The sequence below is a fragment of the Pinus tabuliformis genome, chromosome J (assembly GCF_031772625.1).
Source record: "Pinus tabuliformis cultivar Carrire ecotype Pingquan chromosome J, CPIR1, whole genome shotgun sequence".
Taxonomy (NCBI): domain Eukaryota; kingdom Viridiplantae; phylum Streptophyta; class Pinopsida; order Pinales; family Pinaceae; genus Pinus; species Pinus tabuliformis.
The window spans coordinates 1,073,004,869-1,073,018,828 of record NC_142295.1 but is presented as its reverse complement, the minus strand read 5'-3'; positions in this window follow the sequence as shown (position 1 = coordinate 1,073,018,828).

Genomic DNA, 13,960 nt, shown 5'->3' with positions numbered 1-13,960 from the left:
TGACACAAGATCAGGAACTATCCTCAACACCCCTTGTTTCATTTTTTAACGAGGTCAACACAAGAAAAGAACTATCCTCGTGTCCTACATGTTTCATTTTTTAATGAGGTTGACACAAGAGAAGAACTATCCTCGGCACCCCTATGAAGCGATTTCATCTCGAAGTTTTGACAAGTTGTTCAAAAACTTGCCAAACCTAGCTCATCATGGGTGTAACATAGGGATAGAGCGAAGACTTCGCTAGGGCTAGAGTTAACTTGACCATCTTCGTGGGAGGGATAAATTCTGACCTGCGACGACCCAAAAACTTAAGTAAAAAGGGGTCTGCTTCAGGGATAATGAACTGAGACATTCTTCCTGAGATTAAAACGAAGGTTTTGACACATTATTGGCAACATGACAGAGAATGGATGTCAGCAACATGGACCAGCAGTATCCAGGATCAGGGAATGCAGAGTCGGTGACAAATTACTGTGTAACATGTTGAAAATTACAGAATCTTCATAGAGAGTTACATAAGTACATTCCATGTCAATCGTCCAGTTTGTTTTGGTTTTCGACTCACATATTGCTTGTCATCAGTGTTGCTATGTTTCCAAGTATCACAAGTGTTCTTCTACCTCTCAGCAGCACAAGTACAATGGCTTCCAAGAGAGCAGAGTCGAAGACATTGTTCAGCGCACAACTAGGGATGCAGTCAATCAAGTGTCTATGAACTTGCCTATCTACGAATACATAAAGTTGTTCATGGACCAAGATATCAAGATGAAATGGCAGCGACGTCACAGCGAGAAGCACCATTAGCAGTGACAGAATGTAGCACACCTGCATGTGACAAATGGAAGAGGAAGGTTGTTGACTGTGCAGAGGCGGAACAAAGGTGTAAGCTCAAGTAAATCCACTTGTTATGAAAGTAGCTTTGTAGGTTGAGGCTATGAGGTGACAGCATGACAAGAGGATCATGCGAAGGCAGAGATAGAAATAGAGAAGGAGTTGCAGGTGCTAAAGAAGAAACTCAAGGAAGAACAGGAGCTCAACAAACAAGAGAAGGAGTTGCAGTAGGAACATGTACAGCATGAGGCACAACATCCACAGACTGATGAAAATGCGCCCATACAGGCTATAGATCCATTCAGCAGTCATCATGGAGTAGACAGGGTGAGCAGTGCTACCGATCACATGCAAGGGTATTCAGGACCATGGATGTCATTGTGTGCATGCATGCGATCCCAACCATTTGGCACACTAACCAAGGCAAAGACAAGAAGCAAGTACGACTCAAGCTGAACATGTATTTTGACAAGTTGATGTGCATGGTCACCAGCACACACTCGGAGATCAGCACAGACACTACGCATTAGTATGTTGTTGGTCTAACTGAACTCAAGAATATTATGCGCATGTTATCAGATGAGTTGGACAAAGGAGCCATATCAGTGTACCCAGATGCAATGGAGGAAAGAGTTCACTTTCAGCAAGATGTCACCATTAAGCGTATGGACACCATCACAGAGGACCAAGCTTGGTATCAGTTCACCACCATCAATCATCGCAAGGATTTCAAAGAGTTGGTCTTACCACAACTGTCTAAGTGTTAGTGATAGCTTGCATGGCTTGCTCAAGCCTATTTTTTCTCACATGGGTACATGTGTAGATTAGATGTAACATCTTGTAAAGTGGAAGTCCAAGTGTCAATAGTTGAATGTAACAATCATAAAGTAGTTGAAGGGTCATGAGGGTAGGTGAATAGTCACAAAGGGGAATGTCAAGGGTCACCCCACCTTTTGCTATTTATAGTACCTCATAACTCATTGTAAAGGCTTTTGGTCAACCAAGCTTCTGATAAGAGTATCTTAGAGAAATATTGGAGAGTATTAATATATTTATTTGGAGGAGCAAGCAGCAGTAACTGTAACATTCCGTTATTGAGACTAGTGATTTGTCATGGTTGTACTATATGATTGTAACTTTCACTTCTTAATATAGCAAGGCCAACACGTTTCATGCATATGTTGTTATTGTATTTCAGCTATCTTGGTTACTCTAATGATATATGTATATGTTGCTTACAGATGCATGTATGGACTCTTTCTGTATAAGTATGTATGAATATCACTGAGATGTCTTGTTGGTTTAACCATCACTTTGGATTGTTAGCTTACTTGCTTTCCAATTTGTGATGCATCTTCGCTCGTGTGTTCCCTTCCAAGCCGCATGCTTCCACAAGTTTCCAAGGGGTGCACTCACCTCACTTTCCATGTGTTGTAACCGTTCATACACCTTCCTTGGCTTGCTATGCATGTCACACCCTTGCTACCAATAGGTACATCTTACTTGCCTCTGCATGCAACTGCGGTCAAGGCGATACTATAAGACCCACTGCTGGGACTCCTACACCAAACAATTTGAGGTCTAATTGGGACTTCTTACCGGGGAGATCCCCTGAGATGTTGGCGGGTCCAAAACCATCGACTGAACCTATATGCACTTGAATTAGAGGATACATGCAAAGCCTTGAGGAGCAAGGCAAAGACTATAGATATGGTGGTTGAGACAGATCATATTAGACCTCTCAACATGCAGACTCAAAAGAAGCCTTAGGACGTTTTGGAGAAGCCACAAATGGAGAAGCAAAGAGAAGCCAGAGTGGAGATATACACTAAAGTAGAGACCTCTAGGAAGAGGAGAGTTCGATCCATGTGGGCAGAAGGAGAACATTCATCCATGCCTCTAGGAGTGAGGTGGAGCGATGTAGATCCCTAGTCCAAGAGTTGCAAAATTTGGGCAGAGTCCATTGAGGCATTATCCTCATGGATCATTACCTTGTTTCAGGGCCCAAAATATTCAACAGCAGGAGGATCAGTGTCAGTTAGATGTTGAGAAATGAAGAGGAGTGTTAACATCAGAGTAGGAGGCTTAGTATTAAAATTAACAACAACACAATTTTCCTAGTAGAAAGTTGCAGAAACAGTTGATTGAGTTTGTTTTTTGGATGTTTCTCAGTTGCAGATGTTGCAGTTGTAGTAGCAAAAGTTAGAGGTGTTGCATCAAGTACATTCCACAGGTGTAGGATAGGGGTGGTTTTTAATCCCTTTCTTGTTGAGAGGGAGTGTTGAAAATGCAGTAAGAAAGTCTCAATTTTCATTTTTTTCCTTAATGAAAATTGAGAAAATTCGAATTTCCACATCGATAGACAACTTGGAGGAGTTAACTGAGGTGAAATAACCCTTTTCACTCAATTAAGAACAGTCAATTCAAGTTAATGAGTTGAAGTTCAATTTACTTGAGTTGACTCCTAAAAAATAGGATTCTAGCTCATTTATTTCGAGTTAGGGACATGAAGTTCATGTAGGTTTTAACCCTGTACATAAATTGCCTAAAAAAAAAAAATTAAAAATAGAAAATATACAATGGCGAGAAACACAAAACAAATACATAGATATTTTCCCCTGGATCATAAAAATGGTACTCCTAGATTGATTTTTAATTATATTCCTTTCAATGTTAGAATACATATATATACATGACAAAGCATCCATAAACCCCAATCCATTAACCCTGGATTAGAACATAGTTGTAATTGCCTTGACCAGATCTACAAAATACCATGGGAAGAAAACCATCATGCCCAAAACCATGTGCGAAATCCATGCACAAAACCATATGTAGGTCTTCCCATCTAATATAGGGTCCAAAAAAAAAATCCCAGGGGGACTACCACCCCCTGCAAAACCCCTAATGAAGGGGGAGTTGGCTGCACCCCCTCTCATCCCCTGGCTTCGCGCGTGAGTCTAGTCGTGGAAATAATATAGCACACACCCAATGGTTCAGTTGTCTGCAATGAGCTCCTAAATTTTAGTAGCTTAGATTGAGTTAATTTTAGTTGTAGTAATTTTATTCAATTAAATTGAGTTATGGTCAGTTAAACTAGTTCTAACTAATGGAGGAACTAGTGGAAGGTCAATTTGTGGAAGTGGAACTTCAACCACACTTGGTGATCATCTAGATAACTAATCAATTAGCCTAAATTAGTTCATGCATGTTGATAATTTGAGTTTCCCAGTTGAGATGGAGATTTCAAGGTAGTGTACTATTAGTTGTAGACTATTCCAAAGTGTATAAGTGGTGCATGCAGTCAAAGGAAGGACGTAGAAGAATTACATAATCCAGATAAGGGAATTTTCTAATTAATAAGGGCCTAATTCCTAGAGGAACATCGCAAGGAATTAGGAGCTTGGAGAACTTGAAGATTTGCTAAGTGTTGGACAGAGTCAGTCAGTGAGACAAAGGGATAAATTATACACTTTCAGGGTGTGCTCAAGCTTGAGCAAGCATTATATTTCTTATCTATTCTTTGATTAATGCAATACAAATAATAAGGGGTTTTCAACAGTTGTTTTCCCCTAGATAAATATCTATGTATGTGTGTTAAATATTTATGCATGTTTATGATATGTGTTCTCGATAGTGAATTGCTTTCCATGGATGAGTAGAGTAGATTTGAGTCTTATGATTTAGCAAATTTCATGAGCAGTTTCGAATCTACACATAGAATTCCTACATGAAACCCCCTTGACAACCCCTTTATCTTATTCTCTTGTGGAATCATAGCCCCCAAACATTATCATACACCTCATATATTAGCTAACAATGTATTATGATTAGTGATTCTAATGTGCAATTTACATAATATGGTCTTCATCCATACTAGTTGACTCATAGCCTTAATCACATATGTGGAATTACATTACAATTCATGGAGATAAAAACTATAGTGTTACAAATGAATGTTTATTTTGAGTACAAGTTAAAGGTGCAATAAAACCCATATTCAACTAGAACATAACAAGAAATAAACATTCAACAATAAGTACTTGTTATGGGATTGTATGTTGGAACATAAATCCTATTTATTGTTCTTATGTATTACATTGTTAAATGAAGCCAATATGTACATGACCTATGAGTCTAGGTTGTCCATAAGTCATACATATAGAAGGTGTAATTAGGAATTGATTAAAGTGGATTTCATTTTCCTAGCCAATAAACTTAGACAAATGCATTCTTGTGTTAATAATTAGGAAAAACAAAGAAATATTTGATAATTTGGAACATTAGATGTGCGTGAGAGGTAAGCCATTTATTAGACAAATACATCCTTGTGTTAATAATTACGAAAAGACAAAGAAATATTTGGTAATTTGGAACATTAGATGTGTGTGAGAGGTAAGCCTTTTATTAGACAAATACATTCTTGTGTTAATAATTAGGAAAACTAAAGAAATGGTTAGTTGTTATGAAACTAGCTCACAAAAAGATAGAAAAGATAGATCAACGCCTTAGAATTCAGCCTCTTCGAGGGGGCAACCTCCTTTACATTACACAAATGAATGATTCCTTGATGATTCAAATGACAAAACCTCCTTTCTATATATAGGAGTCTAAGGAGTCACAATATAACCCAACTGACCTAACAATAATAATATAAAGGCACAAAAATAACAATAGAGGGATTCTATGGGGCACAATAATAACAATATGGGGACAATAGGGGCACAACAATATTAATAAGGGATACAACTACAATAGTAATGGGGTAATCACTAGTATTGTAGGGACCTAACATGCCCCTCTCCTTCAAAAAAGTGTTGTCCTCAATGCTTGAGTAGTTCTGGATGCTTTTGTATAAAATTCTCATCCTCCCATGTGGAATCTTCGACGGATAAGTTCTTCCACTTGATGAGATACTCCGAAATTCATCGATTTCGTAGCTGTTGAGTTCTTGTTTCTGTGACTGCTTCTGGTTCCAATATAATTTTTCCTTCCTCGTCAAGTTTTGGCAATATTTTTTGAAGTGGAAACTTATCACCTATAACCTTCTTTAAACATGAAACATGGAAAACTGTGTGCACTCGAGAAGCTGCCGGAAGCTCCAATTTGTATGCCATAGTACCAATCTTTTGCAGCACCTTGTACGGACCATAATACTTTAGTGATAATTTATTATCCTTCTTAGCTTGCTTGAGGGACATTTTTTTATATGGTTGTAGCCGTAGGAATACCCAATCACCTACATCAAAACTTCTTTCGCTATGATGTTGATCTACCTGTTGTTTCATTCTATTCTACGCCAACACGAGGTTATCCTTTAAGAGTTGGAGGACTTGTTGTTGATGCTCGATGTGATGTTCCACTGCTTGAACCTTAGAATTTTCTCTTAAATATGATGTGATGGATGGTGGCTGATATCCATAAAGTTGCATAAATGTGGTCATTGTTGTTGTTGTATGGAAGGAAGTGTTGAAGCACCATTAAGCCAGAGGCAACCATTTGACCCATTATGTCTGTTTATCAGATACAAAGAAATGAAGATATCCTTCCAAACATTTGTTTACTATCTAAGTTTTCCCATCAGATTGAGGATGATAAGATGAGCTATGAGCTAACTGAGTATCGAGACAAGAAAATAATTATGTCCAAAAATTTCCAGTGAAAATGGGGTCTCTGTCACTTACAATAATCTTTGGATTTCCATGTAGCTTTTGAATTGATTCCGTAAATGCAGTAGAAACTATACTAGCTTTAAATGGATATGATAATGCACAATAGTGTGCATACTTGGTAAGTCTGTCAACTACCACCATGATGACACTCTTTCCCTCAGACTTGGGTAAACCTATGATAAAATCCATTGAAACCTCCTCCCAACGTTGGCTTGGAATGGATAAAGGTTGTAATAGACCCAGGGTCTTAATTGTTTAAACTTTATTTTGTTGGCAAACCAAACATTCTGCCACAAACTTTTGAATATCCGATTTAAGGCCATCCCAAAAAAATTCCTTCTTAACCCTGTGGTAAGTTTTTAAAAATCCCGAGTGCCCTCCTAAGGGAGAAGTGCGCAATTCCATAAGAATCTTTTGTTTGAGTTGGGAATTCTTACAGAGGTATAAGTGATCTTTGTACCATAACGAATCATTTTTCCAGCTAAATCTATCAGATGTACTGGAATCTTGTTGTAAATTTTGAATAAGTGCCCACACTTCTTCATCATTCTTCCATTCCTCCTTTGCTTCGTTTATCCAATTTGGTTGGATAATAGAAATGGCGCACAACAATGCTTCCATATCCTCATCTTTTCTTGAGAGTGCATCTGCCACCACATTTTGCTTCCCTTTTTTGTAGATGATTTCAAAGTCATAACCCAAGATCTTTGTGACCCACTTTTGTTGCTCTTTAGAGGATCATCTTTGTTCTAAAAAGTATTTAAGGCTATCATGATCCGTTTTTACCTTAAAGTGTCTTCCCATTAGGTAGGGTCGCCATTTCTTAAGTGCATGTAGTATTGCCAACATTTCCTTCTCATAAATAGCTTTCTGTAAAAACTTTCCCTTGATTGGATGACTTTCAAAAGCAATGGGTCTTTCATCTTGCATTAAAACAGCATCAACTCATTTCCTGAAGCATCACATTCCACAATAAAGGTTTTTGTGAAGTCCGGTGTAGCTAAGACTGGTGCTTGGCACATTGCCTCTTTAAGATGTTTGAAGGCCTTTGTTGCTTCTGGAGTACATGAAAATGCATCTATCTTAAATAATGTTGTTAGAGGTGCTGCTATTCTCCCATAATTCTTAACAAACTTGAGATAATACCCTGTCAACCTGAGAAATCCTCACAGATGCTTTGTGGATGTGGGGATTTTCCATTCCTTAATGGCTTTAATTTTGCTAGGGTCTACCTTAACTCCTTCATGAGATACAATATGACCCAGATATTCCACCTCTTGTACTCCAAGGAAACATTTGGTTCTTTTTGCATATAATTGTTTCTCCTCCAATAGTTGTAGCACCCTATGAACATGTTCAACATGATCCTTCCAAGACTTGCTATAGATTAGTATATCATCAAAAAATACTAACACAAATTTTCTAAGGAAGGGTTTGAAAATGGAATTCATCAAACCTTGAAATGTAGGAGGCGCATTGGTAAGGCCAAAAGGCATGACAAAAAATTCATAATGACCCTCATGAGTTATAAATGCTATTTTTGGAATGTCTTCAGTATTCATTCTGATTTGATGATATCCTGAACGAAGATCCAACTTGGTGAAGTAAATTGATCTATGCAATTCATCCAGTAACTCATCAATGACAGGAATGGGAAACTTATCTTTAATAGTGAGCTTTTTGAGCTCCCTATAATCCGGACACATGCGCCATGATCCATCCTTCTTATGCACCAATACTACTAGAGCAGAGAAAGAACTTTGACTAGGTTGAATTATACCAGCCTCTAGCATTTCTACCACCATACGTTCAATTTCACTCTTTTGGGCATAGGGATATCTGTATGGCCTGATGTTTAGAGGAACACTTTCTGGAATCAGATGAATAGCATGATCATGATCACGAATAGGTGGGAGACCTTTAGGAGTCTCAAATACCTTGGAATGATTGTCCAAGACTTTTTGGAGATCTGGAGAAATAGATGATTTCGATGTGGAAACATCTAGTGAACATAATTGTGCAATTACACCTCTTTGTTCTTTTTTTAGAAGCTTTGTCATACCATTAGAGCTGATTATCTTTCCCAGTTTCCCTGTAATACCCCTTAATTCAACTTCCTTTCCTTCTGCAGAAAATTTCATGAAAAGTTCTTGAAAATTAAAAGTTATTGTACCCAAGGATTGTAGCCATTGGACTCCTAGTACAACATCAACACCTCCCATTGGAATGGAAAGCATTGGGCTAGTCAATACATATTCTCCCATGGATAGTTTGATATTATGGCACTTTCCAGAGAAATTTATTGTTCCTCCAATTGCAACCATCACTTGACACTCTGGTGATGGATATAGGAAGCAATTCAGTTCTTTTGCTACCTTACAATGACTAAAATTGTGGGTACTTCCTGAATCAATAAACACTATTACCTTTTTCTTCTTGATTTATCCTTCTATCTTGATGGTTTGAGGAGTGGTAATTCCCGCCAATGCATTACAAGATATGGTCGGATTCATTTCTTCTTTATCTAGGCTTTGTTCCTGGAGTATATCCTCTTCTTTTGACCTTTCTTGCTCTTTTTCTTCTTCCTCTTCACAATCTATGTAGAATAATTTCTTCTCAGCACACTTATGACCTTTAGTGTATTTGCTATCACAACTGTAACAAAGCTCTTTTTCTCTTTTTTCTTCCAATTGTTGTGTTGTCAACCTTATAGGTTGTGGAAGACTAGGGGCAACAACACTTCCATCTTTATAGTTGTGAGTGATATGCTTCCTGGTTGCCATAATTTTGCTTTCCATTTTTCTTTCTAACCTGAATACCTTCTCTAATGAATCAGGTTCCCAAAGGTGAACATCATGTTGGATATTATCCTTTAAAGTCCCTATGAACACATCAATCCTATGCTCCTCTGGAATATTTTTTACCCTTATGTTCAATTTTTGGAACTCCTCAATGTGCTCCATTATTGAACCCTTTTGTTTGAGACATATCAATTGGCTAAAAAATGTGTTGCTTTTTGTATCTTCATAATGTGTTGTCAATTCTTTCATAAAAATTGCCCAAGTGATAATTTGTTTACGAGAGCAAAGCCATTGATACCATACAAACTGATTTGGCTCCAAATATAAAGTTGCAATACGTACCTTTTGTATGTTTTGCACATTATTGAGATTGAAAAATTGCTCCATCTGTAATATCCATGTTGCGGGATCCTTGCCATCAAACTTCCTCATGTCGATTTTTGGAATATGGTGGGTTTTCGATCCAACATTAGAGTCTATGAAATCATGATTAACATTTTTTTTGTTCGCATCATGAGTTTCCTTTACTACCCTTTCACCATTAGTAAGTATTTCTTGTAGAAAATTTGTCAAATCTGTCTTCAAATCTGCCATATCTGTCTTCAAATCTGCCATGTCTATCTTCAAATCTTTCTTCAAATCTATATTCAAATCATCCATCTTAGCTTCCATGCCATTCATCTTAGCTTCCACGCCCTTTATCTTAGATTCCACGCCATTTATCTTAGATTCCACACCATTTATCTTAGCTTCTATTAGCTTTTGTGAGAGTGACATTTGTTGCACTTGGTCTTGTAATTTTGATATATCATGTAGTATTTCTTCCTCTTCTTCATGAGTCATGCTAGAGCTTTCAGGTTGCTTACTAGGTGTTTGCATTTTATTTCCTCAGGGCATCAGTTACCGATAATAATGCTCTACTATGCCCTTTGAATTCCTTCAAAATAATTTTTCAAACCAAGCTTAAGAAAAAATTTAAAAAAATCTACACACCTTTTTTCACTTTGTAAGAGCTCGATATTGCCTCTGATGTATCTCTGTAATTTCGGATCATCCAGTTCTGAAATTGTGATCTGCAGTAGCCCTCTGTGTCCTCTTTCCAATGCCACCAGTCTGATCCAAATTGGATTCTCCAAGGAAGAGTTATACCAAATCTCCCACAGTGGCCTAATTATAGACTAGTTTAGTAGAGCGAACTTGTACGACATGCCACATGTCCCTGTTTCGACCTTTGGCTCTGAAAAATATATACAAGAAACTACAGTCCGTCCTCTTTCTGTACTTTCTTACAAAATTTCAATCCGATGCTTAGAAAGTTAAGACGATTTTCCCCAGGTGACCTATTTGGAATGTAATTCACGAGTATGCAAAAAGACCAACTTCCTTAGATCATTTCTCCACAAATATATCATGAAAAGCTCTGAAATTCAGACTCGAGGTTCAGTGCGATTTTGTCTCAAATTGTTTTTTTTTCGCTTTTGAAACGTCGCAGAAAAAAAAAAGTTATAGCGAAAATTCCATGATGACCTATTTGGAGCAGCGAAACCCTAGAATCCAAAGCTCTGATACCAAATGTTATGAAACCAGCTCACAAAAAGATAGAAAAGATAAATCAACGCCTTAGAATTTAGCCTCTTCGAGGGGGCAACCTCCTTTACATTACACAAATGAATAATTCCTTGATGATTCAAATGACAAAACCTCCTTTCTATATATAGGAGTCTAAAGAGTCACAATATAACCCAGCCGACCTAACAATAATAATATGAAGGCACAAAAATAACAATAGAGGGATTCTATGGGGCACAGTAATAACAATATGGGGACAATAGGGGCACAACAATATTAATAAGGGATACAACTACAATAGTAATGGGGTAATCACTAGTATTGTAGGGACCTAACATTAGTAATTGGGAATATCAAATGTGCATGAGAGGTAAGCCCAAGGTGTTCGATTAATAACTTTGAATGTCTTGCTCAACGATCTAGCTTCTATTAAATTATTTAATTAATAAATTTAAGTTTGATTAAACTGTAGATAACTATCATGATGCGTCTTCATATAAACATAGTATGAGAAAAAAATTGTTTATTTTTTATTTTTTAAATATACATTATCCAATATATATATGAAATGATATATAAAATATTATTAAAAAATATTTTAAATTTAAATTTATTATTTAAAAAAATAGATTAAATATATATATATATATATATATATATATATATATATATATATATTATTTAAAAATATATAATATTATAATAAAATATATATATTGAATTTTTTTGAAATTAGATATATATATATAAAAGTAAAAGAAATAAAATTTAAAAAATAATTTTACTTAGGAACACAATTCTATGTAAATTAATTTTTATAGACAAAATCATATTTCCTATTAAAAAATCCACACTTGGTATATAAGATTTATTAAGTTAGAATTACAATAATAATATAAATGTGTTTATGCATTTTCTAGCATTTTACAATTAGGAACATTAGCGTGATGTTTATGTAATTTTCTAGGAGTTCATGAATTTATCAAGTAGAATTACAATAATAATATAAATGTATTATGCATTATTTAACATTTTAGAATTAAGATAAGTTAGCACGATGTTTATATAATTTTTGAGGAGTTAACTAGGTTGAATATCCACATGTTGGCTTGCAAGTGGAAGTCGGTTCTTAGTAGTAAATATATAAAAATAATAAAAAAAATGTTGTTTGAGGGAATTTTTCTAAACGGTAGCACATGTATCAAATTTTATGGACCTTTATAAGATCATCTAATGTGTTGGTTAAATAGCCTATATGATGGCTCTTCCAAACCCACTACAAGATTCATATAGTGTTTTATGTCTTCTTTGAGAAAAGTGTTAGCATTGAGCTAGAAGTTGCAAAACAACAAATCAAATATTGAGGAAAATCTAGCATTTAACTCCCACTGAAAATAGTATTTTATACCAAAGAACATCGCTTATGTCAATGCACAATCCACAAAGTGGAAAGATCTACATCCAAAAGATGCAACATGGAAATCAATAACAACTATACAACAGTTTCCTTGCCTACAAGGGAAATGCTACTTTTGAAAAAGAAGAGGATATTGAAGTCTTATCCTTACGTCCCTACTTTTATGTACCTAAGAGTTGGTCAAGGCCACAAGAATATAAAGTTTTACTAATAAAAATCTATTTAAATAGTTAAATAAACTATAGAATATTTTGTCAAGTACTACAACATTTGAAACATTATTTTAAATTGATGGAAAATTGCATATATAATTTTAATTTTTCTAATTATCATAATGTACTATTATATTTTTATATATTTCGTCTTATAAATTTGTTATTCACAAAATACGTACAACTTTTTTACTCTTTGTTTATATTTTAAATTTAAATATTAAAAAACATTTTACTTAATTTTATTTACAAAACTTATATACTTATTGTTGAGACCTAATCCTCTGCGATTGGATGAATTCATGTAAATAATTAAAATAGGAATGTGGACAGTCATCAGAAGATGAACTGAACAGTCACATCCTTTTGTATATAACAATAACATGCCTGATGGAATAATACGAATTAGTTTTCTGCCAAAATGGAGTTACTCCTGGCCTGACATGGTATCAAAGCCAGCTCCCTGTTTAGCCTTTATGTCTTTGTAACTCCTGATCTGCTCCTCTGCTCTCCATATAATTTTGTCTTCCATACCTGCGTTCTGTCTGCCACACCTGCACTGCCCTAACATATTCTATTTATGATTCATGCGCCCTGTTTATTTGAATACACTCAGACTCCATAAACATTTCATATTCTCTGAACGTTTTCTATCAGTTGCATTCAAATCCTGTCTATCATATGCGTTTTTATGCCTGAACGCTGCCTGTTCACCTGAACGCTGGTATGCTAGCCTGCTCCACGTAGCCTGAACGTTGCCTGTTCACCTGAACGCTGGTATTCAATACATTTTTGAATGTGTTGATTTCTCTCTGGTGTCAAAGTGCTGCATATTGCACTGCCCCTTTTGTGAAAATCTGCAATTGAACATTGCGCTGCCCCTCGATTTGCATTTTCCCTTGCTGCCGCTGTTCAATCTACAACAAATCCTTTTTATAGCTTGCCACTGTTCATTCGTCCTGCAAACTAGATGGTGGAAATATGGATTGAAGTCCTGCTCTGGTGGCTCGTTGATAAATCTGTGCGCTGTTAAGTGGAATACTTTGGAACAAGTTTCTGTCTGAGAAATTCAGCCAGAAATCGACGACGCAGGTAACCTGTTTAAAGATTTGTGGCGCAGAATTGACTCAGATGCATGGAGGGTGCTACTGGACTGCATGTTGTTTGGTAAATTTCTTGGCGCACATTCACATTCGATTTTCAAGCTGGAATCTGAAAGTGTAACGAATCCGAGGAAACCATTAAATAATGTTTTTTAAATTGTAATCCATTTTATGAAGGCCGAATGACATTTTTAAGTGGTGAAAAGATTATATATACAAAGATCATATGATAATTGAGTTTTTTTAATATAAAGGGGACGTATGGCATATGAGATTTATATGGTGGAATTATATGAGGCTTATATGAGATTCATATGAGATTTATATGGTAGGATTTATATGAGGCTTATACGAG